This window comes from Aethalodelphis obliquidens, unplaced genomic scaffold, assembly GCF_003676395.1.
Source record: "Aethalodelphis obliquidens isolate GAN/ISIS:26980383/991018 unplaced genomic scaffold, ASM367639v1 scaffold7, whole genome shotgun sequence".
In the NCBI taxonomy this organism is placed as follows: domain Eukaryota; kingdom Metazoa; phylum Chordata; class Mammalia; order Artiodactyla; family Delphinidae; genus Aethalodelphis; species Aethalodelphis obliquidens.
Window position 1 is genome coordinate 35875936 of NW_020837951.1, and position 13289 is coordinate 35889224.

The 13289-nt window shown below is 43.6% G+C and overlaps 1 protein-coding gene, 1 long non-coding RNA gene and 1 pseudogene across 6 annotated transcripts in view; 2 read left to right on the forward strand and 1 right to left on the reverse strand.

Moving 5' to 3' along the window:
• Positions 1–1140, reverse strand: part of MELK (maternal embryonic leucine zipper kinase) — a 78305-nt gene extending 77165 nt beyond the window's left edge. For 3 of the 5 annotated variants that reach the window (XM_027105501.1, XM_027105502.1, XM_027105497.1), the window contains exon 1: positions 986–1139. The gene's annotated coding sequence lies outside the window, so the exon portion shown is untranslated. Of the gene's footprint in view, positions 1–985 lie in introns of all 5 variants that reach the window. The other 2 variants (XM_027105500.1, XM_027105499.1) reach the window with 2 other exon arrangements.
• Positions 1141–1274: 134 nt separating this feature from the next.
• Positions 1275–5091, forward strand: LOC113619951 (60S ribosomal protein L7-like 1; annotated as a pseudogene).
• Positions 5092–5198: 107 nt separating this feature from the next.
• The window catches only part of LOC113619952 (uncharacterized), a 43278-nt gene continuing 35187 nt past the window's right edge, over positions 5199–13289 (forward strand). The window contains exon 1 of the long non-coding RNA XR_003432599.1: positions 5199–5610. This is a non-coding gene — a long non-coding RNA (uncharacterized LOC113619952). The remainder of the gene's footprint in view (positions 5611–13289) is intronic.

A 13289-nucleotide genomic window follows, 5' to 3' on the forward strand; every position in this document is an offset into this window, starting at 1 on the left:
GATGCTGAGGATATTTCAAATGAAAAGTAAAATACAGAATGGCATATAATGTGGCCTTGTAATACATTTAATTAACATACTGTCCTGCTCCCTTGCAGAGGCTTCTGGGAGCACCAGTAAAGAGGCATTCACTCCCAAAGGCAGTAAGGGACTGATCTGGCCATCTGGTTGGTCCATAGTAGAAATACTGAAAGGACAGATCCACTGGTGAGACACGCCCATGAAGATACAGTAAGGATGTTTCTGATTTATCCCACACAACACAGAGATAGAAACCAAAATATGAACAAAAAAGTTAGGAACACTGAGCTGTAAGCAAAACTCCAGGCACTACCTTCCCCCTTTCCACTACCAGAAGAAATACCAATTGTGAAGCTCAAGGATAATTATTCATCCTAGGAGCTAGAGGCCTGATCACTCTCCTGGGACGCCCTCCTTTGGAAGTCTCCCTTTTTCCCACTGGTCTCCCGGTAGGTCACTCCTTTTAGTGCTATAGCATTCGGTGCATATTCCCCTTTTAGTGTTAAGGCTCTTAAGCCACTACTTTGGGAAGGTGAAGGAAAAGGAAGGATTTGGACTCTGAAAAGGGGGTGATTAGACATAACACATTTCCTTGTTTACTGAACTGCCTAGTAAATTGAGTTGTACGAACAGAAATAACTCGAAACCCTTCTTTGAACTTCTTTCCCGGACCGTCAGTGTCATGGAAACATGTAATGGGAATTCACATCTATCACAGCCTCCTAGGTGGCAAGCGCTTTACCTCACCGATAACCCGGAGGCGGATACGATCCCTATCCCACTTACAGAGGAGGAAACCAGGGGTCGGAAAGGCTATCTCATCCAAGGAACCGTGCTCATAAGGTGGGACTCCGGTGAAGTTCCCCAGTCTCCTGTGAGCCAGGAGCACCCTGGGCCCGAGCCGCCGTCCCCCGCGCCGCGCACGGCCAGAACCCCGGCCTTCACCCACGCGGGACACACTGACCTGAGGGCGGAGGGCCGGGAGGGACTGGGCCAGGCAGAAAGACAGACGCGCCGGCCTGCCGTCCGAAGGGAACCGGTGAGCGCAGAGAGCTCCTAGAAACTTTTTGGATAGCCACGCTCTGGCCGTTTCCGCCCGCCAAGGGAATCAAACCTCGCGCGCCGGAAGGGGCGGGGACGCAGCGGAGTCTGGGCGGTCGCAGCGAGGCGGGGCGCTGTCGCCCTAGGACAGCGAGCGGGCCCAGGGGGTGGGATGGTTAAGAGGCTTCTGGAGCTTGCTGAGAGGTGAGTTAAGGCCTTGGTCTTCGACCTGGAGTGCCCCTCCCCGGAGGGCACGTGAAGATTTTCGTGGTGTCGTGAGCATACAAAGTTTTTACATAATTCAACTTTAAGTTCTCTTTCCTAAAATTGATTTGCAGAGAAGTCGCTAGTAGTCACAGTCTCATTTTCGTCCTCCCCTTGCCCAGTGGCCCTTCTCCCATCCAACAAAAGACAAGTATACCTCTCCCCTGTAAAAATCTTACTAAAATATGTTGCCACGAGGAATAAAACCCCCAGGGGACAAATTGTCCATTAGATAGCTCAAGGTACCAGAAACACCTACCTAGCATCACAGGAGAAGTCCTTCTAATACGTTTTACTGTTTGGTCATTACTTATGTGACTTTCATGGGCTGCATGAATTACTACAATTGTAATGAAAATCCAGAAGGTAAAAAAAATTATAGCAAGAGGAAAGAAAAATATTAAGTATAAATTTATATATGTATTTTTTAAAGAGACTTTTTCTTAAAGAACGGTTTAGATTCACAGCAAATCGGAGGGGTACAGAGATTCCTCCTAAACCCTCTGTCCCAACCACATGCATAGCCTCCCCCATTATCAATATCCCCCACCAGAGTGGTACATCTGTTACAATTTATGAACCTATATTATCACCCAAAGACCACAATTTACATGAGGGTTCCCTCTTGGTGTTGTACATTTTATGGGTTTAGACAAATGTATAATGACATGTCTCCACCATTATAGTATCATACAGAGTAGTTTCACTGCCCTAAATTTTTCTGCTCTGCCTACCTGTGAAGTGGAATAGTGTTATATGTGTATTTTTATTGCAATGAAGTGTGCTATTGCACTGGATAAAAGCTTTTCAAGCAAAAAAAAAAAAATTAAACTAAGATAACATTCTGTGGAACCAAAATATGAGTTAGGAGAAAAAAGAGGGAAAACAAGCAAGTTAAAAAGTAAATTGTTTATTTTGTTTGTGTAATTTTTATCGGATAATAGTGGGTATCAAATCATTCTGGTATTTCCAATCCATTGCATATCTTTTAAGGACTTACAGCTTTACTTTCAGAGGTTTACAATAACCAGTTGTTTTAAAAATATTTACAATTTATCCAAAAATTAAAACCTTTGTGACTATTTAAAATTATAACAAGAGAATGCATGGTGGGAAGCCATTCAGTGTTTATAGCCTGGCCTCCAGCATTATGAGAATACAGCTGAAACGGAAAGGGCTGGATTTTGAAGATGACACCGCTGTAAAAAGCTTGGAGGCAGTGCGAAGGAAGCTTTGTGCAACTCTTGGCAGGAATAAGGGTTAGCAAGGCCTCCGTGGTTCACTGCTGCTAAGAAGGCGCAGCAGTCCTGGTCGCCCTGCCATGAGGCAGAACAGCAGTCCCCAACCTTTTTAGCACCAGAGACCGGTTTCGTGGAAGACAATTTGAACATGGGGCGAGAGGAGGGGTAATGCAAGTGATGGTTCAGGCGGTAATGCGAGTGATGCGGAGTGGCAGATGAAGCTTCGCTCTCACTAGCTGGCCACTCACCTCCTGCTGTGTGGCCGGTACTGGTCTGCGCCCTGGGGGTTGAGGACCCCTGAGCTAGAATAGACGTCTCTATGGTCAAGTAGACACAGAGCCATTCCTCTCTTCCCCACCCGGTGGGGCTGCACATGAGCAGTAGCCACAGTATGGGAAAGATGGAGGAAGAGCAAAGAAGGAAGATCCCTTTGGTTCCAGAAAACCTCCTGAAAAAGAGGAAGGCTTATCAGGCCCTCAAAGCCACCCAGGCAAAGCAGGCGCTTTTGCACAAGGAGGAACAGAGGAATGGAAAAGGGCTCAAGTTTAAGCAACTAGAATGGTTTCTACATGATTCCTGGCAGCAGCTATGTGACAGGGTGCACCTCAGACGACTAGAAGTGAAACCTCATGGCTTGAAAGTGCCAGATAAATATTCTTTGGCCTTTGTTGTATTCATCCAAAGGATTAATGGGGTGAGTTCACTGGTGCAGAGGACCATTGCAAGACTTCGCCTGAATAAGATTTTCAGTGGTGTCTTTGTGAAAGTAACCCCTAAAACCATAAAAACGCTTTGTAGAGTGGAACCTTATATGACCTGGGGATTTACAAATCTGAAGTCTGTTTGGGAACTCATCTTGAAACGTGGACAAGCCAAGGTCAAGAACAAAACCATCCCACAGACGACACAGTGATTGAGGAGCACCTGGGGAAGTTTGGTTTCGTTTGCTTTGGGAGACCTCATTCATGAAGTTGCCTTCCTGAGGAAGAATTTTCAGTCGATCTCAGGGGTTTTGTGCCCTTTCCAACTCCCAGTGGCCCACCAGGCTACCAAGAATAGAGTGGGTTTCCTCAAGGAGGTGGGCTCACCTGACTATCGAGGAGAAAGCATCAGTCAGGTCATCCGGCAGCTGAACTAAACCCAGAATATTTGAAAGCACAGTGCATTTGGAAGCATGTGTTTTTGTTTTATGGAATTGTTACCCAGTATCTTCAAAAAAGATTATTTTCTACTATATCTTCAGAAACTGGAGGGGAAGTGTCAGGGAAAAGATGGTGATAGTTATGGCAGGCACTTTTCATCCCACGCCAGGTCCAAGGAAACATTCCTATGTATTTTCGGTGTTGGTCACCATCCACCTCTGAAACCAGCAAAAGACTCATGCCATGGAGGAGGGATGCTTTGTCACATCTTCTATCCTGGGGTTTAATGTTGGTGAATGAATACCCAAGCATGAATACAGGACAGCAGTGGACCAACCCCAGGGACGTACTTGAGCCTAGGGGTTCCTAGGGCCTTGTTTTAGAAAGAATTGTAAGTACAATTAGAGAGAAGAGCACAAAAGCAGTGCTCGGTTGTCTCTGCTGTGAGTCCATGTTCTAACTTCAGTGACAGCGTTGTGAGCTCTCAGACTTACACAGAGCTCTAAGTGTATATGATGGCTTCCTTATCCTTGCCTGCAGCTGGCTTAATGCTTTTCTTTAGCTCAGGATTTTAACCTGTTCTTGGATCTATGAGAAGGGAAGGACACTTTCCCCAGGAAAACATGCAGAAACTCCAATTCTGTCTTGGAAGTTTAGAGTATTTGTAGACCCTACTCAGGGACCCATGCACCTTATGTGAAGAAGTCCCGCACTATCAGGATTGGTCACCCAGGCTCTGACCTTCCTAGTCTCTTCTGGTTCCATGTCCTATGGAAGACCAGAGCTTACCAAGGTAGGTTTTTCCCTTCAAGCCAAATGAGTGTTTCCTTTTAAGAACACGGTGGTAGATTACTGAGTCCCTGTGCCATCTATGACTCAGGGAAATGCCCACCATTTAGTTCTTCCGGGCTTCAGGATGGAATTCTCTGGTTTCCCTGATGATCAGTCCTCTCCTTAAACCCAAATCAGGAAAGAGTGAACCATTTTCTTGGTTTGGCATGGATGAAATTAGCAATATTTGGTCTTTTAGGCTGTAGGCAAGCAGCTTAATTGGACCCTTTCCTTATATATTCTAGACTCCAGAAGTATTGCCCTCTACCCTGCAAGTGATAATGTAGACCAACACTCCTGGAGGTGTTAGACCTAAAAAGAGGGTCTGACCCTGCTTGTGTTTGTCATCAGTGTCCACCCCTAAATGGGCCTTCCCTCTGCTCCTGTCACTCACTTAGTTGCCTCAACTTGCCATCTAAGCAGTTGGTGAGGGTGTGCCAGGCCCAGCTTAAGAGCTGAAAACGTGCTTAACTATTGTGTCCCCTGGTCCTTTAAGATCAGCTCTGCTGGGGCTTCCCTGGTGGCGCAGTGGTTGAGAGTCCGCCTGCCGATGCAAGGGACACGGGTTCGTGCCCCGGTCCGCGAGGATCCCACGTGCCGCGGGGCTGCTGGGCCCGTGAGCCATGGCCGCTGCGCCTGCGCGTCCGGAGCCTGTGCTCGGCAATGGGAGAGGCCGCAGCGGTGAGAGGCCCGCGTACCGCAAAAAACAGAAAAAAAAAAAAGACCAGCTTTGCTGCAGTTTTGGTTCATGGGGCGCTCAAACATGTTACTGAGCCCAAGCTCATACTACTCGCCGCCCAACAGGCTAATAAATGGAGAGACGAGTTGTTGGGACAAGGAATAGACAATTTATTCAGAAAGCCAGAAAACTGAGAAGATGGCGGGCTCGTGCCCCAAAGAACCATCTTGCCTGAGTTAGAATTCAGGCTTTTTTTTTTTTTTTTTTTTCCTCTCCAGGCTTCTTTTATACTGAAAGGGGAGGGCGTAAAGTCAAACACTTCCTGGTTCCCGTCAGCCTCTGGAGGGGATGTGTTATTCGTTCACAGGTGAGCCTGGCCAGCTAAACAAAGGTATTTTAGCTTAATGCTCATTACCTGGGAGGCAGGGTTGCCAGAGATTGGCCGTTATGTATAATTTAAGCTTATAGGCAACATCCCTTTACTGATTAACTTGTAATAGAATACAAAATGTTCTTCCCTATTACGAACATAGCTGTGAGATTGAATTGGAGGTATTAACAGTGCCTTAAAATGTGCCAGATTATGAAGTAATTAAGTTGCTTGGCTCAGGAGTTAACCTGCCAGGATTAGATGTTACAGATGTCACTCTGATACTGTGAAACATTGTAAAATCAGATGACTTTAAAATGATGTGTCAAAAAGTAATGCGAAAAGAGCAGCTGTGAGTGTGGAAGCCCAGGGTTTATATCCTGGATCTGTCTTATACTAAATATGGAATGTTTCCAGTCTTGCCTGTAAAATGGGGCTAATATAGTCAAGCCTGTCTGCCTCACATGGTTAAGAGTAGTAAGGAAAATTACAGTTTTTTTAACTTAGAATTCTATATAAATAAAGGAGGTTATAAAAATTATTACTAAAAGTATGGTGAGAAAATTTAGATATCTACTTAAAGTTTTTCAAACTTATGTTGAGTGTACATATTCAAAAGAGCTTGAGTATTACTGACTTAAGGAGAGTAATTAGGCTGCAAGACAAAACAGTCCAGTGCAAGGAGGCAGGGCTCTGAGTTGTGGAACCTGACCTGAAAGAAGTGCCTGCCCCTCTGTGAACCTGTTTCCTCAAATGGACAATAAGGAGATTGGATATGATTCTGCTGCTCCTTGTTTCTTGAGTCACTAACTGGGTGGGTCAGGCCATTTGGAATGTAACATCTCTACCAATAATAACACCATTAGCAGCAATAATAAAACCCTCTACAATTTTTTGAACGATTAATGTGCACTTACATGCATCATCTCTATAACCAAGTGTCTGCCTCTCTCACACAGGGTAATTCATGCTATTCATTCTTTTATCAGTCACCAGCGTCTACCCTATGCCTCACCCTGTTCAGGGCAATGCCAGAAAAGGGAAGAAAAGAGATGTGTCTTCTGCCCAAAGAATCTCAAAGACAGAATAGCCAGATCCATAGACAACCAACTTTAATAAAGGACCAGACAGAAGCACCAAATACAAGTGCACTCAGCCGTGCTGTTTAGAGCTGGAAATGGGGAGCAATTAGTTCTGATCAGGGGATTGAGGTATTTTGTACTGGAGTTAGGCCTTGAAAAAAAAAGAAAAAGAAAAATTTGACGAGTGTAGAGCATTCCCCAGACAGGAGGAGCTCTATGTGCAGAAGCACAGAGGCAAGAAAACACAAGTCTCCTGGGAGAAAGGTATGTTGGGTGGAGCACCGGAAACAAGGGGTGTGGCAGGAAAGGAAGAGCCAGTAATCAGGGAACCCTTTGTGAAGGGCCTTGTGTGCCAGGCTAGAGTTGGGAGGGGTGCTGACCAGGAAAGGGAGATGAGCAGTTGTGCATTTTAGAGGAAGCCCACGCAGCCACTCTGCCAGCGTAAGAGTATCCGAGCCTGGCAAGGCAAGGCGAGAGCTGTGCTTCTCAGGTGGTGGAATGAGTGCCTGAATGTCAGCACCATTTGCGGCTGAGTCATCAGTGGGGACGGGAAGCAAAGGCTTCAGTCTGTTCATAGCAATGCTGTTTCTCTTCTGAGGCCAGTCAGTTTAGCACACCTCAGGCTACAAACCATGCCTTGATTCTTATATCCAATCCAAGAGAAAATGGGAAGCCACACAAAGTTAAGTTTTGGGCCATAGTCCTACTAGAAAAGGAGAGAGCTCCAAAAAACCTATTAAAAATATTTCAGGAATTTGAATTTGAAAACTACTTTGGGAATTTGCTAAATTTCCTAATTTCGATAATTAAATTATGGTTGTATAAGAGAATGTTCTTGTTCATAGGAAAATATGACAGTGGGGGAGAGGAGGAGGAGGAGGAGGAGGAGGCGGAGGATGATGATAGGACAAAATGTAGAATTAGTGAATCTGGGTAAGGAGTATGTGGGAATTCCTTGTTCTGTTCTATCCTTGCAACTTGCCAATAACTTTGAAATTATTTCAAAATTAAAAGTAACCCAAGGGCTTCCCTGGTGGCGCAGTGGTTGAGAGTCCACCTGCCGATGCAGGGGACACGGGTTTGTGCCCCGGTCCGGGAAGATCCCACATGCCGCGGAGCGGCTGGGCCCGTGAGCCATGGCCGCTGAGCCTGCATGTCCGGAGCCTGTGCTCTGCAACGGGAGAGGCCACCACAGTGAGAGGCCCACGTACCACTAAAAAAAAAAAAAAAAAAAATGTAACCCAAAAATGTCAGGAATATGTTTCTTAATTCCATTTATCCCTTAGCACCTACCACAGGATCTTAACATTCTGTAAATAACAATGATTTATCTCTTGAGTTCCATTCTCTGCTAGGCACTACTAGGGGTTGTATACACGTTATTTCTAATCCTGCAGAGTAGGTATTCTTACTCCTATTTTACAAATGAGGAGACTGAAGTTCAAGAAGTTTAAGTATCTGATAAGAATAACAGCCAGGAATCCAAAGCCCAGGATTTTTCTGCTGTAATTCTCAGTTAATTTTTGTTTAATGAAATATGAGAGAAGTTTGAATAATTTAAGGCACCATACAAATATAAGAGACTTTATGAATTACCGAGAATTATGATGAACACTCTGATCTAAAGAATACCCTCATCAATAGGAAAAGGCTAAATGTCAGTGGACTACTGTGCAACCAACTTTTCAAAAGAATTAGGTAATATACTGCCATTAGGGTTGCCAAAGAAAATGGCAGTATGCTGGGACATATTTACACTAAGAAAATTATCCATTATCCAAAATTCAAATTCAACTGAACATCTTGCATTTTTATTTGCTATATTTGGCAACCCTAAATGCCATGAAACGATGTCTGTTTTCTAAGTGAACAAAATAAGCTACTGATATAAACAAAAACACAGCCCCATTTTTGTTTAGAAAAATGTGTAAGTACAGGAAAATGTCTGGGAGGATATACTTTATAGTGTTAACATTCTCTCTAGAAAATGGAATTAGGATAAGGTATGGAAAGAAGATTTAGTGTTTACTTTCTATACTCTATTTTGTGTATTTTTAGTTGAAATCTTCATTGAGAAAATTATAGATTTGTATGCAGTAGTAAGAAATAATGCAGAGAGTTCTGTTGTATGCTTTGCTCAGTTTCTCTCTAAATTGGAAAAAAAAAACAAAACTCTTTTTTCTGTGCTACTACTCACACTGAACACTTCTGACACCAGTTGGGTGTCTACAGTTCAATTCAATTCTGACACTATCTACCTGAAATTGGCATTAGACCCCAATTGTTAAGAGCTTAGTCCCACAAAACTGCTCCCACTTCAGATGCCAATCTGGAATCAGGCTTCCTGTACTTCTGACCAAGCAGTTATAAATCATGGGTTCTCATGACCCCCTTCTTGAGTTCAATAACCTGCTAGAGCAGCTCACAAAATTCAGAAAAATTAGTTTATTTACTACATTACTGATTTATTATTAAAGGATACAACTCAGGAAGAGCCAAATGGAAGAGATGCATAGGGCAAGATGTATGGGAAGGGGCGCAGAGCTTCCATGCCTCTCCAGGACCGTCACCCTCCCAGCACCTTGATGTATTTAGTACCCTCTCCAAAAGCTTCAGTTAGGGTTTTTTACAGAGGCTTCACTATGTAGGCATGATTGATTAAAACTTCCAACCCTTGGGACCTCCCTGTGGTTAAGACTCCATGCTCCCAATGCAGGGGGCCCAGGTTCGATACCTGGTCCGGAACCAGATCCTGCACACCACAACTAAAAGATCCCGCACACTGCAACTAAAGATCCCGCATGCTGCAACTAAGATCTGACACAGCCAAATAAATAATAAAATAAATAAATAAATATTTTTTTACATTCCAACCCTCTAATCACATGGTTGACTTTCCAAGCAAAAACCAGTCCCCCATCCTTAGGAGCTTTCCAGGATCCTCCAGCCACTAGTCATCTCATTAACAACAAAAACACACTTACTACTTCAGAGATTACAAGGGTTTTAGAGCTGTGTGCCAGGAAAGGGGGAGTGGGGAGGGCAGACACAAAATATGTATTTCTTATTATGTCACACACCACCAGTGGTGACATTTTGCAAAACAAATTCATCCAAGCTGTTGCATGCATCAATGGTGCATTCCTTTTTATTGCCAAGTAGCACTTCGTGGTTGGATGTACCACAGTTTATTTAACCATTCACCTGTCAAAAGCCATCTGGGATGATCACAGTTTGAAGCTATTACAAACAAAGCTGCTATGAGCATTTGTGTGCGGGTTATTGCATGCATTTTTAAACTAATTTTTAGATCTAAAAATAATAGATTATATAAAAATGTTATAACACCAATCTGACAAAAATAAATAAATTGCAAAGCAAACAACAAACTGGGAAAGATTTATAATGTATACATAGACAGAATAAACTGGTAGCTGAGATGGCCTCTGGGGAACTGGTTGACCAAAGGAAAGGGAAGGAAAGGCTTCTCACCACTTTGGCTTTATACATTTTGAATTTTATACTAGGCTTGTCTATTACCCTTTCAAAACTGAATTGTTTTTCAAAGTAATACCTGCAGTTTAAACATAAATTGCAACAGGTATGATTACTTACAATTAAAAAAAATCTTTTAATGAATGACCTTCTGGATGGAAAGAAAAAAAAAAAGAAATCTGTATGTGGACAGTGGTTTCAGAGCTAGATAATCCTCTCCAAATGGCCTTCACTCCCAGAACCTGGGAACCTGGGCAGGAAGTGTTGCTCTGATTGGAAATAACAGAATTTATGAAAATCACCAAAATTTAGAAACCTGGCCCACCCAAAGAGCAAGATTGTGTGTTGCCCATGAAATAAAGATGTTTCCCTCAAATCTTTACCAGGAGAACAAAAACCAGCCAAGTAAAAGGGTCACAATTATCAGAGAAACACTAATCCAGGAAAATAAGTTGTCAGTGACAAAAGTAGAGAAGGAGAAACAAAAGCAAAAATAAACAAATGAGACCTAATTAAACTTAAAATCTTTGCATAGCAAAAGAAACCATCAACAAAACAAAAAGACAATCTACTGAATGGGAGGAAATATTTGTAAATGATATGACCAGTAAGGGGTTAAGATCCAAAATATGTAAACAGCTCGTACAACTCAATATCAAAAAAAAAACCTGATTAAAAAATGGGCAGAAGACCTGAATAGACCTTTTTCCAAAGAAGACATACAGATGGTCAATAGGCACATGAAAAGATGCTCAACATCACTAATCATCAGAGAAATGAAAATCAAAACCACAATGAGAGGGGCTTCCCTGGTGGCGCAGTGGTTGAGAGTCCACCTGCCGATGCAGGGGACGCGGGTTCGTGCCCCGGTCCCCACATGCCGCGGAGCGGCTGGGCCCATGGGCCCGCGGGCCCTGGCCGCTGGGCCTGCGCGTCCTGAGCCTGTGCTCCGTGACGGGAGAGGCCACAGCAGTGAGAGGCCCACGTACCGCAAAAAAAAAAAAAAAAACACAGTGAGATATCACCTCACACGTGTCAGAATGACTATCATCAAAAAGGCCACAAATAACAAATGTCGGTGAGAATGTAGAGAAAAGAGAACCTTTGTACACTGTTGGCAGTAATGTAAATTGGTGCAGCCATTGTGGAAAACAGTATGGAGGTCCCTCAAAAAACTAAAAATAGAACTACCATATGATCCAGCATTTCCACTCCTGGATATATATCCAAAGAAAGTGAAACCATTAATTCGAAAAGACACATGTACCCCAATATTCATAGCAACATTATTTACAATAGCTAATACATAGAAGCAACCTAGGTATCCATCAACAGATGAATGGATAAAGATGTGGTATATATACACACACACACACACACACACACACACACACACACAATGGAATATTACTCAGCCATTAAAAAGAATGAAATTTTGCCATTTGCAACAACATAGATGGACCTGGAGGGTATTATGCTTAGTGAAATAAGTCAGACAGAGAAATACAAATACTGTATGATATCACTTGCATGTGGAATCTAAAAAATAAAACCAGTGAATATAACAAAAAAGAAACTGACTCACAGATATAAACAGCAAACTGTGGTTACCAGTGGGGAGAGGGAAAGGGGGAGGGGCAAGATGGGGATAGAGGATTAATAGGGACAAACTACCATGTATAAATTAAGCAACAGGGATATATTGTATAGCAACAGGGAATATAGCTAATATTTTATAATAACTTTAAATGGAATATGATCTATAAAAATTTTGAATCACTATGTTGTACACCTGAAACTATATTATATTGTAAATAACTACACCTCAATTTTTTTTTTAAGTGGAGAAGGAAAGGGACCTGAGTAGACCATTGAGGAAAGAAGGCCAACTTCTAAGACATAAATACTGTGTATCCAGTCCCTGTGGGTGGAGGACTTGTCAACAGAGAAGAGACTCAGCAGGGCAGCAGGGCAGCAGGGAGAATTCTGAGCCCTTTCAGAGCCAGAGAGGACTGTCCCACAGCAGCATCCCAGCACCTTGCCTCTAGCCTGCACACTCTGATCAATCTTCTGGGAGCTGAGAGTGGCCCACGTGTCTGTTGTCCTCCTGTGAAGGACCCTACAAGCTTTGGCTTTCTCTAGTAGTCTGGGAGTTTGGTGACTGCTGTGAACACCCCAAAACTGGGATCTTCTAAGTTTGTGAAGCCTGAGGTATAGTTCTCAGAAGAATACATATTCCACCTCTGTGATCATACAGCCTTATGCTCACATCTCCAGTAGTCCACTTAGCACCAAGGCTCGTGGCCAACTGGTCGAGTGTTACTCCTCCAGAAAGACTCTGTAACTCTAGAGACCAGAGTCTGTGTCTATGTGGCTTATCCAGCCTAGTACACAGTAGGAGCTCAATAAACTTTCTTTTTGAAGTACTCTGTGTGTGTGTGTGTGTGTGTGTGTGTGTGTGTGTGTGTGTGTGTGTGAGGGGGAGAGAGAGAGAGAGAGAGAGAGAGAGGGAGAGAGAGAGAGAGAGGGAGAGAGAACTCAGCTTAATTTTGAATTTAAATCCCCATTTTGCTAAAGGAGCAGAAACATAGTCTTTGGAGTCCACCCCTCAATTTCTCCCTCATCCCATTAAGATGATGGAGGTAAGCATCTGACCCTTGGTCATCAGCCCATGCCAGTGGCTCCTGCTACTGCTCTCATTCCTGACAGCCAGGCCTTCTGCCTGGAAGCTCTTTTCCCCTCTGTGCCATCTAAGAGTATGGGAATCAGGGTGCTCCCTCCTCCCAGGCTTCAGCTTTACCTCTTGGGGCTCTGTCCAGAAGGCAGGGCTTGTCCCTCAGAACGCCACTAAGGTCTCCATCATCAGGACTTCCCCTTTGTCTTTTCTTTTTTCCAGCCTCAGGGAAATCTCTTCTCTGTTTGAGGATGGGGTTCAGGAAGCCCTGCTCTCTCCCACAGAGATTTTGTCTATTCTTGGAGTCTTCTCTATGGAAATGCACACATTTTTGGACACCAAAGCAAGAGAGACTCCTTTAATTTTTCTTTCATCTCTGTCACATTCTTTCCATAAGGACAAGACAACAAAAAAGGCAGCACCTTGAATGAAGGAGGGTGTGGGGGGAT